Here is a 14,556-nt window from a genome sequence, read left to right as displayed (position 1 = left end):
CTTGGTTTGTATTCTAAGAGCTTCTCTGCACTATCAAATAAGTTGTGACTGCTGCTACATGAAATTATATGGTGTGCTAGCAGCAACGACAGTGTGAGGCAATCCGTAACTCCAGCAGCTGAATTTTGAGGATGAGCGAATGCACTCGGAGTGGGTGCTGGAGTTATTTAGATCTGATTATATTTAAATTTGAGATGTCAATATATAGACATCATGATTAATAGTGAAGACACACAGGGCATGGGGGAGTCAGGTTCGATTAAGTATCAGATGGTTCCCCTCTGTGAGAAGCTGCCCGCAGCACCAGTGCTGCTCTCCTGTTGGCAGGGTTATCAGCGCGTGGCCCTCTGCATTTCAGCACGTCTCGGAGATAAGTTTGGGCCATGACAAATGAAATGCGGCAGTGTGGGGGAAGGAAGAGAGAGACTGAGAGAGAGAGTCTATTCCAGCTACAGTACCTGCTCTCACCGTGGTTTAAGCCTTTGTTCAAATAAATCACAAACCACCCCAAGGATGAGACAAAATCTCAGTTTCACATGCTTGTGAAAAAAACGCAAAGAGCTGCGCAGACACTGGTATCAGTGTTATAACAAATCAAAGTGTCTGAAAATGCAAAATAAATAAATAAATCTATCTATCTATCTATCTATCTATCTATCTATCTATCTATCTATCTATCTATATGCTATTTTGTTTGATTTTTGAGAAAAAATAATATGAACCCACAAATGTTTTTCTTGAGAAAATAAATCTGTCTACAATCTAGTCATTTATATTTGTATAGCACTTTTCACAATACACATTGTTTCAAAGCAGCTTTATATAAAATCATGCCTTGTTGTCATCCCCTGTGAACAAGCTGAAGTGACTGTAACAAGGAAAAAACTCCTTTCAATGTTATTTAGTGGTGAAAAAAAAAAAAAAAAAAAAACTCGAGGAACCTGACCATTGTTTTTTATATGTACATAATCCAATATTATTTAGTAGCTTGAGCAAAAAACGATTGACACACGTAATTAAACAAATTTTTTGCCCTCTTCCCCCGTTTTACTTTGCATGTAAACTTTACCTGCGTTATTAACGGCTTACAACATGTGCGTAAGTGTTGTTCTCAAAGCTGTTTACATTTCAAAGTCAAAAGCATATAATTATAAGTCTCATGTAATTGTGGATTTCTTACATTGAAGGTTTTTTTAATAAGCTGTTTTTTGATAGTTATGACTCATAACTTAAAAGTGTCTTGCTCAGTGTCATGCTCAGTGTTGTCTGGAAGAGCTTGCTGTTAAACTTACTGCTGCTGTTTCTGCCTCACAATTCCACCGATTTGCGCAGTGATTGTAGCGTAAATAATACTACATGTTTGATGTACTGTAGCACCGGGACATGACACCGTTGTCTGGCAAATTTGACAATTTGGCATTGTTGCTAATTTATACATTGTTTTTGACAAATAAAAAAACTGCTGTTTATTAGTCTTCACCATTCATTTCCTATGGTCGGTCAGTTTTGACCGTAAACAGCAAAGGTGTCTTTTTTTTTTTTTACGATCACTTACAGACTTATTGAATCAAGTCCAAATAATTTATTTATTTATTTATTTTTGTTCAGGTGGCTAGTGGATGGCATTTTTTTTTAAATCAGAAAAATAGATTTTGGTTAAAAATGACCAAATAGAATAGAAAGGTTGAAGGACATGTAAAATGAAACAATGAAATAGCTTTGTGTAAGAAACACATCGATAATTAAAACGTTTCTAACTTTAAATCGTTGATTCTGCCCACCATTGTATTTCTGTTTGAAATTACCTAACTCTCGTGTGATGTTCGTTCCTCTGTTGTAAACAAAGCACGCACTTCTGACTTCTCACGTGAACGCCCCTTTGAAGTTTTTTTTAAACATTAATAAAGTTTTAATTATCGATTTAATTTTTACACAAACCTATCGGTTTGCTTCAGAAGACATTCATTGATCGACTGGAGTCGTGTGGATTACTTTTATGCCGCCTGAATATGTCTTTTGGACTGTCAAACAGCCAGCAGCATCATGGCACCCATTCGCTTTCATTGTATGGACATACAGAGCTGAAATGTGCTTATAAAAATCTTCATTTCGGTTCTGCTGAAGAAGGAAAGACATACACATCTGGTATGGCTTAAAGGTGAGTAAATCGTGAGAGAATTATAATTTTTGGGTGAACTAATCCTATAAGTGCTTAAAGGCATAGTTCACCAAAAAATGAAAATTCTGTAATTATTTTCTCACCCTCATGCTGTTCCAAACATGTATGAACCCAAATACACCTTCAGTGGACAACAACTGGAGATGTTAGGCAAAACGTTAGAGACTAAAAGCCTCAGGCAACATTCAATTCCACTGTAAGCGAAAGAGCAACATCAATACTCTTTAAAATGTACCCTCTATCTTTTTCTAGTGTGGTGCAAGTAAATCAGAGATGGGTATTCGTTTTGACTCATTCGTAATCTCATCTATCCATCATCCATAAACTGCTTTTAAACAATGTTTCTTTGTTTCCAGCTGCGAGATGGCAAACTGTTGCTATGGCTATTTCAACGATTGCAAATTTCAGAGTGACTCCTGTATTCCATTGACACATATAGCAATAATTTAGGATTCAGCCCTGCATTTAAATGCAGTTTTCACTCTCAAAACTTTAGAGAATGTATGTGGCCTTAGGCTGTCTTCACAGGTGGTTCGAATGTTTGGTCCAAACCGTGCCATCAGTAGACTAATAGCGGCAGCTGTTTACCACTGTTGCTAGGTAATGACTCGGGTGAAAAAACACCAGCTTCACAATGTGTTTTAAGTGTTTGTCCCTTTTGGATTTACCAGCAAAGCTTTCCACACACAGAACGGCACTTGCCTCTGCCTAATGCAGATGCATTACAAGAGATGCGAAGAATGCAAGCTGCTCTCAAAAGACTTTAGAATTTATTCAGAGACAAGCATAAATGAAAAATGCATTATACAATAACAGCTGTCACCAAAAACGCAAATGATATATTACCAATAGATCTCAATAGTCTGGTTCTGGAAAAAAATTCATTATTAATGATAACCTATAAGCCTTTAAAGACAGACCTACCATGAGCTCTGAGGTTGTTAATCAATTGTATATGTTTCTGCTGAAGCCATCAGTCCACGTTATTTCAACATAATAAAAAATTTTAAAAAAGTGTTTAATAGCGGAATTCCTAGTGAAGAACATTAAGCCATGATCCTGAGGGGGTAAATCTACCAATCATAAAATTGCAGGAAACAAATTGTGCCAACAGATCTCTGCATTGACTGTCCACTTCCATGACGCACTGCGAACGACGCAACAGTCTCCCTACACTGAAAAACTACTTATATATTTGTGTATATCTGAATATTTTGCAATATACTTTAAATATATTGATTTTACTGTATACTTATAATCAACAACCTTAAGTCAATTGTTTTATATTTTTCCATCATTGTATAATCGGGTGCAGTTCACTGGTGCACACCTGCGTTCTTAAACCACTTCAACACCAACCAAACAAACAACATTATGACATCAAACAGACTCAGTCTGCACCAAAAGCTCTAGTGTAACCATGCCCTTAGATTCTGATTATGTCATCATCAATCAACAGGGTGATGACAGCTCAGTTCGAACAGCTTCATGGAATGTTCACTCCTGTTAAATTTAAGATGGGTGGCAGCCGAGTCTGTCACATGTCACTCTAAATGACAGATGCTCTGTCCAGACCATCTGTGAGTTTAGCCACGGCTATTATGTGCACTGGTACTTGATGGCTCTCTGAATGCACCCTTATTTATTATGCTTGTTATTAAATCATGAACTCCAGTGCATGTCAATAAATTGTACCTAGCACACTGGACCTAACTCATTGTGTTTTTATAGCATGTAATACATTTTTATAGTTTAAATTGCACAGAGACAAACCTCTACCACACTGGCAAACTGAATAAATCAAAGCTCAGCCTGGTATGATGGCATTTATGATGTTAAAGTTTTAGGAGGTGGGGAGAAAAAATAAATCTACATTTCAAATTGCCATTCTTTACATTGCATAACTGTATCAATATTGTAAAACCAAAAATCTTTTTCTTTTTTTACATTAAAGAAATTGTTTAAAAATGAAAATTCTGTCATCTTTTACTCATCCTTTATGTTGTTCCAAACCTGTACAACATTCTTACCCCCATGGAACACAAAAGCAGATGTTAGGTAGAATGTTACCCCCAGTTCATTTTAGTTGCATCTTTCCCGCATACAATGAACATGAATGATGACTGAGCCAAAACTATCTGTCATAGGAAAGATCAGTCATTTTCAAGTCAAGTCATTTTTATTTGTATAGAGCTTTTCACAACACATATTGTTTCAAAGCAGCTTTACACTGAAATCATAAATAAATTAAAAAAAACATGTTTAAATGAAACTGTAATATCTATAATGTCTTACAGTGATCATTGTGTAAGAGACCTGATTTCGACAAAATGTGTTGTTACTCATCAAAATGCACAAAACAAAGAATCACAATATCATAGTATCACAACCCAGATAACTATATAAGACCGTTTCGCCAGGCCCGTGCTGATTCCCACCCCTATTAAATATGGAGGGTCATGAATTCCAGAGTTGTATTTGTGTTTATTTGTCCTCTCTGGCTGTTTAATCCTCGAAGCCTTTGGGCAAAGGCCATATGAATGACAGGACCACTGTGTGGGTTAAATTGCCAGCCTCTGCACTGTTAAAATCATTGTAGGGCCATTAAGATCCTTATGGACCTTGTGCCCCAGGACCTATAGAGAACGAGTCAATATAGTGAGTCAGAGAATGGAACTCCACCAGTGCCTCTCATGAGAAAAGAGGCAGGAGGCAGCGCCGGTTGTTATGACAGATTAGCCGACGGAGACTTAAATCACCAGCTAATGGGTCTGTTATGGAGGGACTGGAGCGATGCATCTGGCACCACATGCGGCTCGTGAGCTGCGTCATCTGTTACAATCTGCAACCAGCCATGTGGAGATCCTCAGCATGGCCAGATTCCCATGTACAGAGGCGGAGACAGCCACCGCGGTGAGAGGAGCGGGGTGGCGGAAGGGTGATAAAAGTGATTTAAAAGTTTCACTTTGGCCAGGTGCAGCTTTTTTCCAGCTACGTCCAAATGATTCACAGAAATCACAGAAATCCGTGATTTTCGGCAGAATTACGAAGGAAGAATTATGAATGAATCTCCGGGTGACAAAACATTGAAGCAAGATCACAGAACTTTTGACAATATAAATGATCTGCGTATTAAAAAAAAGATTATTAGAACATTACATTTTGCCTTTGCAAAGTGAGTAAATGATGTGATTTTTCATTTTTGAAAAACTAAAAATGTAAACTACAGTAAATGGCTTTAGAGCCAGAGACAGATTTTGGAGGTTGTCTATGGGTGAAACGCGGCTCATGACCTTCTCAAGTAAATGAATCATTACTCAGAAGCAAGACGGCAGTAAGCGCATTGTCTTTCCAAATGATAGACGTATAGTATTATAAATTGGCAAAACCTTACCTATCGGCATAAAGGCCAAAGAATATGTGCATTCCTCAAAGTTATTTTGCACTCGACTGTCTTTGAGTACTTGAGGATGTTTTCTTTTTTGACTAATGTCAACAAATCTCATCCTCAGATCCACTTGTCAGCTCCTGATGATGCTTTAAATAAGAACTCTTGACATGTTTTGAGGTCAGCAATTCTCTCTGGACTAATGGATCTAGTTATTCTGAGAAAATCCAAGCTATTTTTAAGTGCCCCACTGTGATGGGCTGGATATTTGTCAAAAAGGCCATATCCACACTAATATGCATTGATTTTGCTACATTGATGCCACTCATACTCACTAGAATGGCATTTTTCTCCAATGAAAACACTCTCTATTACTGCATACTTTGGAAAATGATGACGTTAGGAAACTGAAAATTAAATTATCAAACAAAAACAGATGGATTACTGTGGATGTGGCGAAAGGGCTAAAGAAAGGGCTAAAGAAAGAAAGAAAAAGAAAGAAAGAAAGAAAGAAAGAAAGAAAGAAAAGGCTAAAGAGAATGAATGGGCTAAAGAAAGAAAGAAAGAGCTAAAGAAAGGGCTAAAGAAAGAAAGAAAGAAAAAAGAAAGAAAAGAAAGAAAGAAAGAGAGCTAAAGAAAGAAAGAAAGGGCTAAAGAGAAAGAAAGGGCTAAAGAAAGAAAGAAAAGGCTAAAGAAAAGGCTAAAGAAAGAAAGAAAGAAAGAAAGAAACAACACTTGGGTCACTCAGGAAAGCTAAATTGTCAAGAGAGAGTTCTGGGGTGCTACTGATATGCATTCTGACCCACTGGCTCTTCAAAACGAAAAACAGGTTGAGGTCGAGTGGAGATATTTCTTCAAAGTTTAAAAGGAAAGCAGACAATATTCTAAGTGTTAGTGGTGTTTGGTGGACACAGTGTTTAGAGATGGGATGTAGAGAAATGGATCAGCTCCAGAGAGAGAGATGAAGGTCAGGATGGTGTCAAGCAGTCAATATATCAGACAAGCAGGAGATGGGATGCTCAATCCCACATCATCTACCGGCACATTCTTATTTGAACAAGAATAAGCCCTGTAAGCCCCAGCCATGATTGGCCATTGCTCTGTCATGCTGGCCTGATGAGATGGATTGCCAACACTAGACTTAAGTGTATAATAACAAGACTCAAATTATAGCTGCAAGCAGCAATCAACGGGCCCAAGCACCGTGGGCCCATTTCCTCCTGGCAGCTTTAGTAAAACAATGCATCAAAAAATTTTGAAGCGATTTGTGTAAATGTAAATAGATTTTTTCAAAGACTGTTGTAAGGGCCACACTTTCTGCTGCCAGTTAGTGGTGCTACGACTGTGACCCACAGTAGATACATCAATGTGATCAGCCCTCACGGCAAAACATACGGGTACATTTTGATGTAAATCACACAACGCACGCAGTAGATACAATTCTTTCTTACTATTATTTTTGTTAATTTATCGCGTCGCCATGGAGACACCGTTTGAGACATCAAAAATCCGTTCACAATTTAGCATCTTCAATGTTTTGGCATGACGTTGCATAAGTTTGGTGCCAGTCAGATGAATTCCCTATGAGGAGTATTTCAAATTCCAGAGCATGCCATTTTCAAACAATCTAAAATGGCTGACTTCCTGTTTGGCGGAGCTAATGTCTGTGGTGTGAAAGTTGTCCGGCTTGATCTACATACAGAATGTACAAAGTTTGGTGACTGTAGCTGAAAAGGGGTGTGCTACAGAGTCCCCTGAACATGGCCATTTTCTATTTGGCACTACAGAGGCCCCTCTACACGCCCATGAATGAACCTTTGCCCAGCCCTAATGGCCGACGATTCTGATGTGTGTGCAAAAGATCATAAAAATTCAAGCATGCCAAGTACCTCAAAAACATATGAATATACATAAAAAGGAATAATAGTGTTTAATGCATTGCCATGGCAACAGTAGTTAAGATATCGAAAATCCCTTCATAATTTTACATCTGTACTGTCTTGACATTATTATAAAACAATTTGAAGCAGTTCAGATAAAAATAAGAGTGCTATTCCAAAGTCTGTAAAACGTTCCACACTTCCTGCTGCCAGTTGGTGGCGCTATGATCGTGCCCCACAATAGTCATATCCATGTGCTCAGCCCCCAATACCAAATATAATTCTCAATTTTGATCTAAATCTCTGCACTTACAGTGCTCAGGCCCTAATAATAACAAGGAAAACACATAAGAATTGTCATAAGCAGCCATTACCTTTGGTCTTTTGAGGTATATCTCTAAATTATCATAATTACATTACATTCATACACATCACAATAAAAAAACACAGAGCTTTCGAAATACTGACATATTCTCACTAGTGCTTTCAGTCAATGACAATTTTTAATGGTGATTAATTGAATACTTTTTCATAGTTAATCACATTAAATCTGAGATTTTATCTTAGAAAAGAAAACAATATGCAACAATAATGTTTAGTTAAAACTTAAACAGTATAAAGATAGAAATGCACTAAAAAAGCACTAATTCAAGAAACATTAAACATTTTGCAAAGTCTAAGTGGGAGGTTGACTAATTGAAAGAACTATGCAACCATGCAACTATCATCATTTTGGTGATAGTTAAGACTTGACATCCTTCTGTGGTAATTAAGTTGTGCCTTACACAGGCTGCAAAATACTTTATTTCTGTCACAAATCCCATCTGGGATTGTTTTGTACAACAAATAGTGTTGTGTGTTGTTGTGTTTTGTGGTGTGTGCAAAATGTAATGACTCGGGGGTGGAAAAATCACAATGGTTCCATCCTTCTCCAACCAGATCATATGCTGGTTTATGCTTTATTAACAGTAAATATGTTAACTGCGATTAAGAAAAATGAACGTGTTAAATTTTAATTAATCACATGAGTCAATGTGTTAACTTTGACAGCTCTAATAATTTTTATAAAAAATATTTAAATTGGGAACTGATATTTATTTTTATATATCAAGCCTATTATGTTATCATAATAATAAATGTAATTGTTTTACATTACAAGCTATCATGATGTCAGCTTCAATAACCTCATGCCCCTGCAAAAAAAAAAAAAAAAAAAATTGGTTTAACAATTTCTATTTGTTTGGTGCATTAAAAGCATATGATAATAACTGTTCCCTATCTGTCACTTACTCGACATTGTGTCAATGTAGTGACACTAGGGGTCACTCTTGGGAGCCCGAGACACCTCTGGTCTTTGATAAAAGGCCAATGAAAATTGTCGAGTGGTATTTGCTTACCACTCCCCCGGACATTCGAGTATAAAAGGAGCTGGTATGCAACCACTCATTCAGATTTTCTCTTTGGAGCTGAATGGTCATGCTCACTGAGCTGAATTCCCACGACTGTTCATTCACCTCTGCTGGATCTGACGGCGCATTTCAGCGGCTTCTCCCCACTCTGCACTGGTGCACTGCAGAGAATGCCCCTGGGCGCTTCGGCAGAAATAAAAGAGTATATTTCTCTAAAAGAGTATATATCTCTAAAAGAGCGGCACACATGGAACGTCTTTTTAAAGATGACTTTCCATTTGTGTGTTATTCCTGGTTTCGCTCGTTATCTCTCGCCTTCTGACGGTCACGATCACTGTCTTTCGTGTCTGGGCACTGCTCACGTGGAGACAGCATTCGTAGATGGGTCATGTACTCATTGCGAGAACATGTCCATGGCAACGATGCGGTCGTGGCTTACCTTTGTAAGAAAGCAACCCACCCCAGAGGCTCCCTGCCTCGGTCCTTCTACCCACGGGTATGAGGCCAGCGCGGCTAGCACTGGGGGCGATTTGGGGACCCCAATGGGACCACCTCCGCCAGGTATCCCCCCACGGACCTCCCATTCCCCAGCACACTCGTCTGCCCCGATCGGGCTTCTGGATGAGTCCGACGGCTCGTCTCACGGCGAGTTCGACCTCTTATTCAGAGCCCGCGAAGGTGATGAGCTCTCGAGCGCAGCATCGGAGAGCGGGCTCGTCCAGTGGGACGCGGAAGACTCAGCTGGGCTCCTCCCTTTGGGTGTGGTCGCCCAGTCACAGGCTGACGCGGAGATGCCGACATGCCTTCCTGGGCAGCCAGAACCCTCCGCTCTCCCCTGAACCCTCGCGGCTCGATGATTGGTTCCTGGGCTCGCGGCGCCGCTCAAATCCACGCCCCGCCCCCGTTCCTTTCTTCCCGGAAGTGCATGAAGAGCTGACAAGATCGTGGGAAGTACTTTTTACTGCCCGGTCCTGATCTTTCAGCTTCCCCGCCCTCACTACCCTCGATGGTGGGGCGGCCAAGGGCTATTCAGCAATGCCCCCGGTGGATAAAGGCGCTCGCGGTGCATCTATGCCCGCAGAGCGCCGCCACCTGGCGTGGGCGCCCAAAGCTCCCATCCAAGGCCTGTAGGACCTCGACACAGACCCTTCCTGTGGTTTGCATTTGAGGGTCAGGCGTATCAGTAGAAGGTCCTCCCTTTCTGCCTGTCCTTGTTCCCTCGTGTCTTCACGAAGGTCGCAGAGGCAGCCCTGGCCCCGCTAAGGGAAATGGGCATGCGCATCCTCAACTATCCTGATGGTTGGCTAATCCTAGCTCACTCTCAGGATGTGTTGTGCGCACACAGGGACCTGGTGCTCTCGCACCTCAGCCAACTAGGGCTTCAGGTCAACCGGGAAAAGAGCAAGCTCCTCCCGGTTCAGAGCATCTCTTTTCTCGGTTTGGAGTTGGACTCAGACTCGTTGACGGCGAGCCTCATGAACGAGTGCGCACAGTCGGTGCTGACCTGTTTGAAGGCATTCAAACAGAAAACTTCTTCAGAGGCTCCTTGGGCATATGGCATCCTCAGCGGTGGCCACTCCGCTCGGGTTGATGCATATGAGACCGCTTCAGCACTGGCTTCAGACTCGAGTCCCGAGATGGGCATGGTGCCGCGGGACACATCGTGTGGCCATCACGCCGATCTGTCACTGTCTTTTCAGCCCTTGGACCGACCTCACGTTTCTATGGGCAGGCGTTCCCCTAGAGCAGGTCTCCAGGCACGTTGTGGTCACAACAGACACCTTCAAAACGGGCTGGGGCACTGTTTGCAATGGGCACACAGCCGCCGGCTTATGGACGGGCCTGCAGCTGCGTTGGCACATCAACTGCCTCGAGATTCTGGCAATTCTGCTTGCCCTGCGGAGGTTCCGGATGTTGATCCAAGGCAAGCACATGTTAGTTCGGACAGACAACACGGCAATGGTAGCATATGTCAACCATCAAGGCGGTCTGCGCTCCCGTTGTATGTCACAACTCGCCCGCTGTCTCCTCCTCTGGAATCAGCAGCACCTCAAATCGTTGTGAACCACTCACATCCCAGGCGACCTCAACACTGCAGCGGACGCGCTGTCATGGCAGGTTACCCTCAGGGGAGAGTGGAGACTCCACCCTCAGGTGGTCCAGCTGATCTGGAGTCGAATCGGACAGGCACAGGTAGACCTGTTCGCCTCCCAGAAATCCTCCCACTGCCCGCTCTGGTACACCCTGACCAAGGCAACTCTCGGTATAGATGCGCTGGCACACAGCTGGCCCCCTGGACTGCGCAAATATGCGTTTCCCCCAGTGAGCCTACTTGCACAGACCCTTTGCAAGGTCAGGGAAGACAAGGAGCAGGTCATCCTGGTAGCACCCTACTGGCCCACCCAGACGTGGTTCTTGGACCTCACGCTCCTCACAACAGCCCCCCCTCGTGAATTCCCCTGAGGAAGGACCTTCTCTCTCAGGGATGGGGCACCATCTGGCACCCATGACCAGACCTCTGGAATCTTCATGTCTGGCCCCTGGACGGGACACAGAAGACCTAAGTGGTCTACCACCCGTGGTGGTAGACACAATCACTCAGGCTAGGGCCCCCTCTACGAGGCGCCTGTATGCCTTTAAGTGATATCTATTCGCTAAGTGGTGTTCTTCCCAATGGGAAGACTCCTAGAGATGCGCAGTCGGATCAGTGCTTTCCTTCCTACAGGAGAGGTGGGAAAGGCGGCTGTCCCCTTCCACCTTGAAGGTGTATGTAACCGCTATAGCAGCACACCACAACACAGTGGACAGTAAGTCCTTAGGGAAGCACGACCTGATCATCAGGTTCCTGAGAGGCGCCAGGAGGTTGAAATCCCTCCAGACTGTGCCTCGTTCCCTCATGGGACCTCTTTGTAGTTCTACAGGGTCTACAGAGAGCCCCCTTTGAGCCTTTGCAGTCAGCTGAGCATAAGGCACTCTCCTTGAAGACTGCCCTCACTTCCATCAAGAGGGTAGGAGAACTGCAAGCGTTCTCTGTCAGCGAAACGTGCCTGGAGTTCGGTCCAGGCTACTCTCACGTGATCCTGAGACCCCGACCGGGCTATGTGCCCAAGGTTCCCACGACCCATTTTAGGGACCAGGTGGTGAACCTGCAAGCACCGCCCCAGGAGGAGGCAGACCCAGCCCTGACGTTGCTGCGTCCGGTGCACGCTTTACGCATCTATTTGGATCGCACGCAGAGCTTTAGAGTCTCTAAGCAGCTCTTTGTCTGCTTTGGTGGACAGCGGAAAGGAAGCGCTGTCTCCAAGGAGAGGATCACCCACTGGCTCATTGACGCCATAATTATGGCATATCACGCCCAAGACGTTCCGCCCCCAGTAGGTCTACGAGCCCATTCTACCAGGGGTGTAGCGGCCTCCTGGGCCTTGGCCAGGGGCGCCTCTCTAACAGACATTTGCAGAGCAGCGGGCTGGGCAACACCCAACACCTTTGCGAGGTTCTACAACCTCTGGGTGGAACCGGTTTCGTCCCGTGTAGTGGCACGCACAAGCAGGTAAGTTCGGGACAGCCGGCCGGGTGTATCGCTTGCACATAGCGCCTTTCACCTCCCCTGAGCTGAAGACGTGCACCGTTAACTCCCAGTAGTGTTCACAAACCGTGTTGCCTGGTTGACTTCCTCCAAGCCCTGTGGCAGTCGAGATTTCGGAGAGACTCACTGCCGGCCCAGTACACGTGCTAACTAAAGCCCTGTACTGGGGTAGGTGCTCCGCATGTGGCGGTTCCCCGTAGGTAACCACATGCGACGTATATCTTCTGCTAATTTGGTTCCCTGTTGGCAAACTGTGTCTTCCTTGGGCAGAGGCCCCTCTGCCCCAGTCTCCATGCTTGTAGTAACACCTCCCCTGTAGGGTAGGACCTACCATGGGACTTCTCCACATGGCATACTTCCGACATAGCTTGGCAAGACCATGTGACGTATTTCAACTTAAATACCCCCCTCTCTCTGGGCGAGGTGTGGTCTCCGCAGTGTCCTCCCCTTGGGAGGGACACCCCCCCGACTAGACCTGGTTGGCCCAGTCGGATAATCCCCCTTTTTTTTTTAGAGTGTGGAAAAAAAAAAGGGGATAAGATGCCACGACTGGGCTAGCCTGTCTCTCTCTTTTGGGTAGTCGACTTGTCCCAAAGGGCTGTTCGACACTCATAACACTGTTGGGGGAGGTTACGTGTCGGCCTGGTGCGCTGGCTATGAGGCACACAGTGGTCTGCCCGTCACACACCGTCAGTTCACGTAACACAGTTCAGCCAGTTGCGGCATTTTGTATAGGGACCCCTAGTGTCACTACATCGACACAACGTCGAGTGAGTGACAGATAGGGAATGTCCTGGTAACTCGCATAACCTCTGTTCCCTGATGGAGGGAACGAGATGTTGTGTCCCTCCTGCCACAGCGCTGAACTACCCGCTGAAATGGCCGGGACCTCGTCTCGGCTCCTCAGCATAACACCTGAATGAGTGGTTGCATACCAGCTCCTTTTATACCCGTATGTCTGGGGGATTGGTATGCAAATACCACTCGCCAATTTTCTTTGGCCTTTTATCAAAGACCAGAGGTGCCTCGGGCTCCCAAGAGTGACCCCTAGTGTCACTACATCGACACAACGTCTCGTTCCCTCCAACAGAGAACGGAGGTTACGGAAGTAACCAGGACGTTTTTAAAAAGAAAAAATCCTCCACCTGCAGCAATGACAGCTTTGCAGATCCCTGGCATTCTAGCTGTCAGTTTGTCCAGATACTCTGGTGACATTTATTGCCCTGTGTAATTATGTAGTCCAATTCATCCAATCCAATCAATCCCCAATGGAAAAAAGTCCTGCCCTACATTTTTTTTTTTTAAATATACTATTTTCACTCAGAAATACATCAGATTATTGAAGTAAAATGGGTCGTATATGCTGTTTCATGTATGAATGAATGACTTTAAACCAGTGCCTATGTGTTTTTTCTATCAGTGTCCATAACTTTTAGAGCACCCAGTCAAAATGAGAAGAGAGAGAAGAGGAGAGGGCACAGGGCAGCTGTACCAGCATCTCTGTAGTTGACTGAGGTTAAACATTGTGCTTAAAGACAAAATACCAGTAATCTGGAAAGATGTCACTAGGATTTAAAGCAGTAACCTTCATGCTAATAGAGTGAACTTTTACCTACAGTCCCACTGGCACCCCAACATACTTGAAATCACAATTAAAGCTGCTTTAAGTTATTTTTATCACATCCATAAAATGTTCCTATTGCATGACAGTCACAGTATCCCTGAAATATGTGTCCTGAGAAATCACACCTGTCTTAGTGACAGGCTTCGGCTAGTCAGGGGAGCAGGATCCGAAAACCAGCCAACCATTAAAAAGCTCTCTGTCTGAGAATTATTTCGCATGTTCAGGATTGCTGATATTGGATTGGCTAACATTTATTTACAAAGGTGGAGATTTGGAGAGAGGGCACATGGTTGGTTTTAGCAAAATGGCAAAAATTCACAAAACAGCTAAAATTGCTTACAACACCTTAAATACCATTTAACCATAATGCTATATTACTCTTTCATACTAAAGGATAACTGTATATCCTTTAGAAACAAGACAATAATTGCACTTTCTGCTTTCGTTAACTGTATAGATGGATTAGAAATGCTTCAATGTGTTAATTTGA

The 14,556-nt window shown here is 43.4% G+C and overlaps 1 protein-coding gene across 1 annotated transcript in view; it reads right to left on the bottom strand.

Annotated features, from left to right (window-relative positions):
* The window catches only part of LOC127433308 (neurotrimin-like), a 469,555-nt gene that overhangs the window by 360,700 nt on the left and 94,299 nt on the right, over positions 1–14,556 (bottom strand). The gene's annotated exons all lie outside the window — the stretch shown is intronic.

This window comes from Myxocyprinus asiaticus, chromosome 43, assembly GCF_019703515.2.
Source record: "Myxocyprinus asiaticus isolate MX2 ecotype Aquarium Trade chromosome 43, UBuf_Myxa_2, whole genome shotgun sequence".
Lineage (NCBI taxonomy): Eukaryota > Metazoa > Chordata > Actinopteri > Cypriniformes > Catostomidae > Myxocyprinus > Myxocyprinus asiaticus.
Note: the sequence above shows the minus strand (reverse complement) of the source record. Positions and strands in the feature narration are given on the sequence as shown.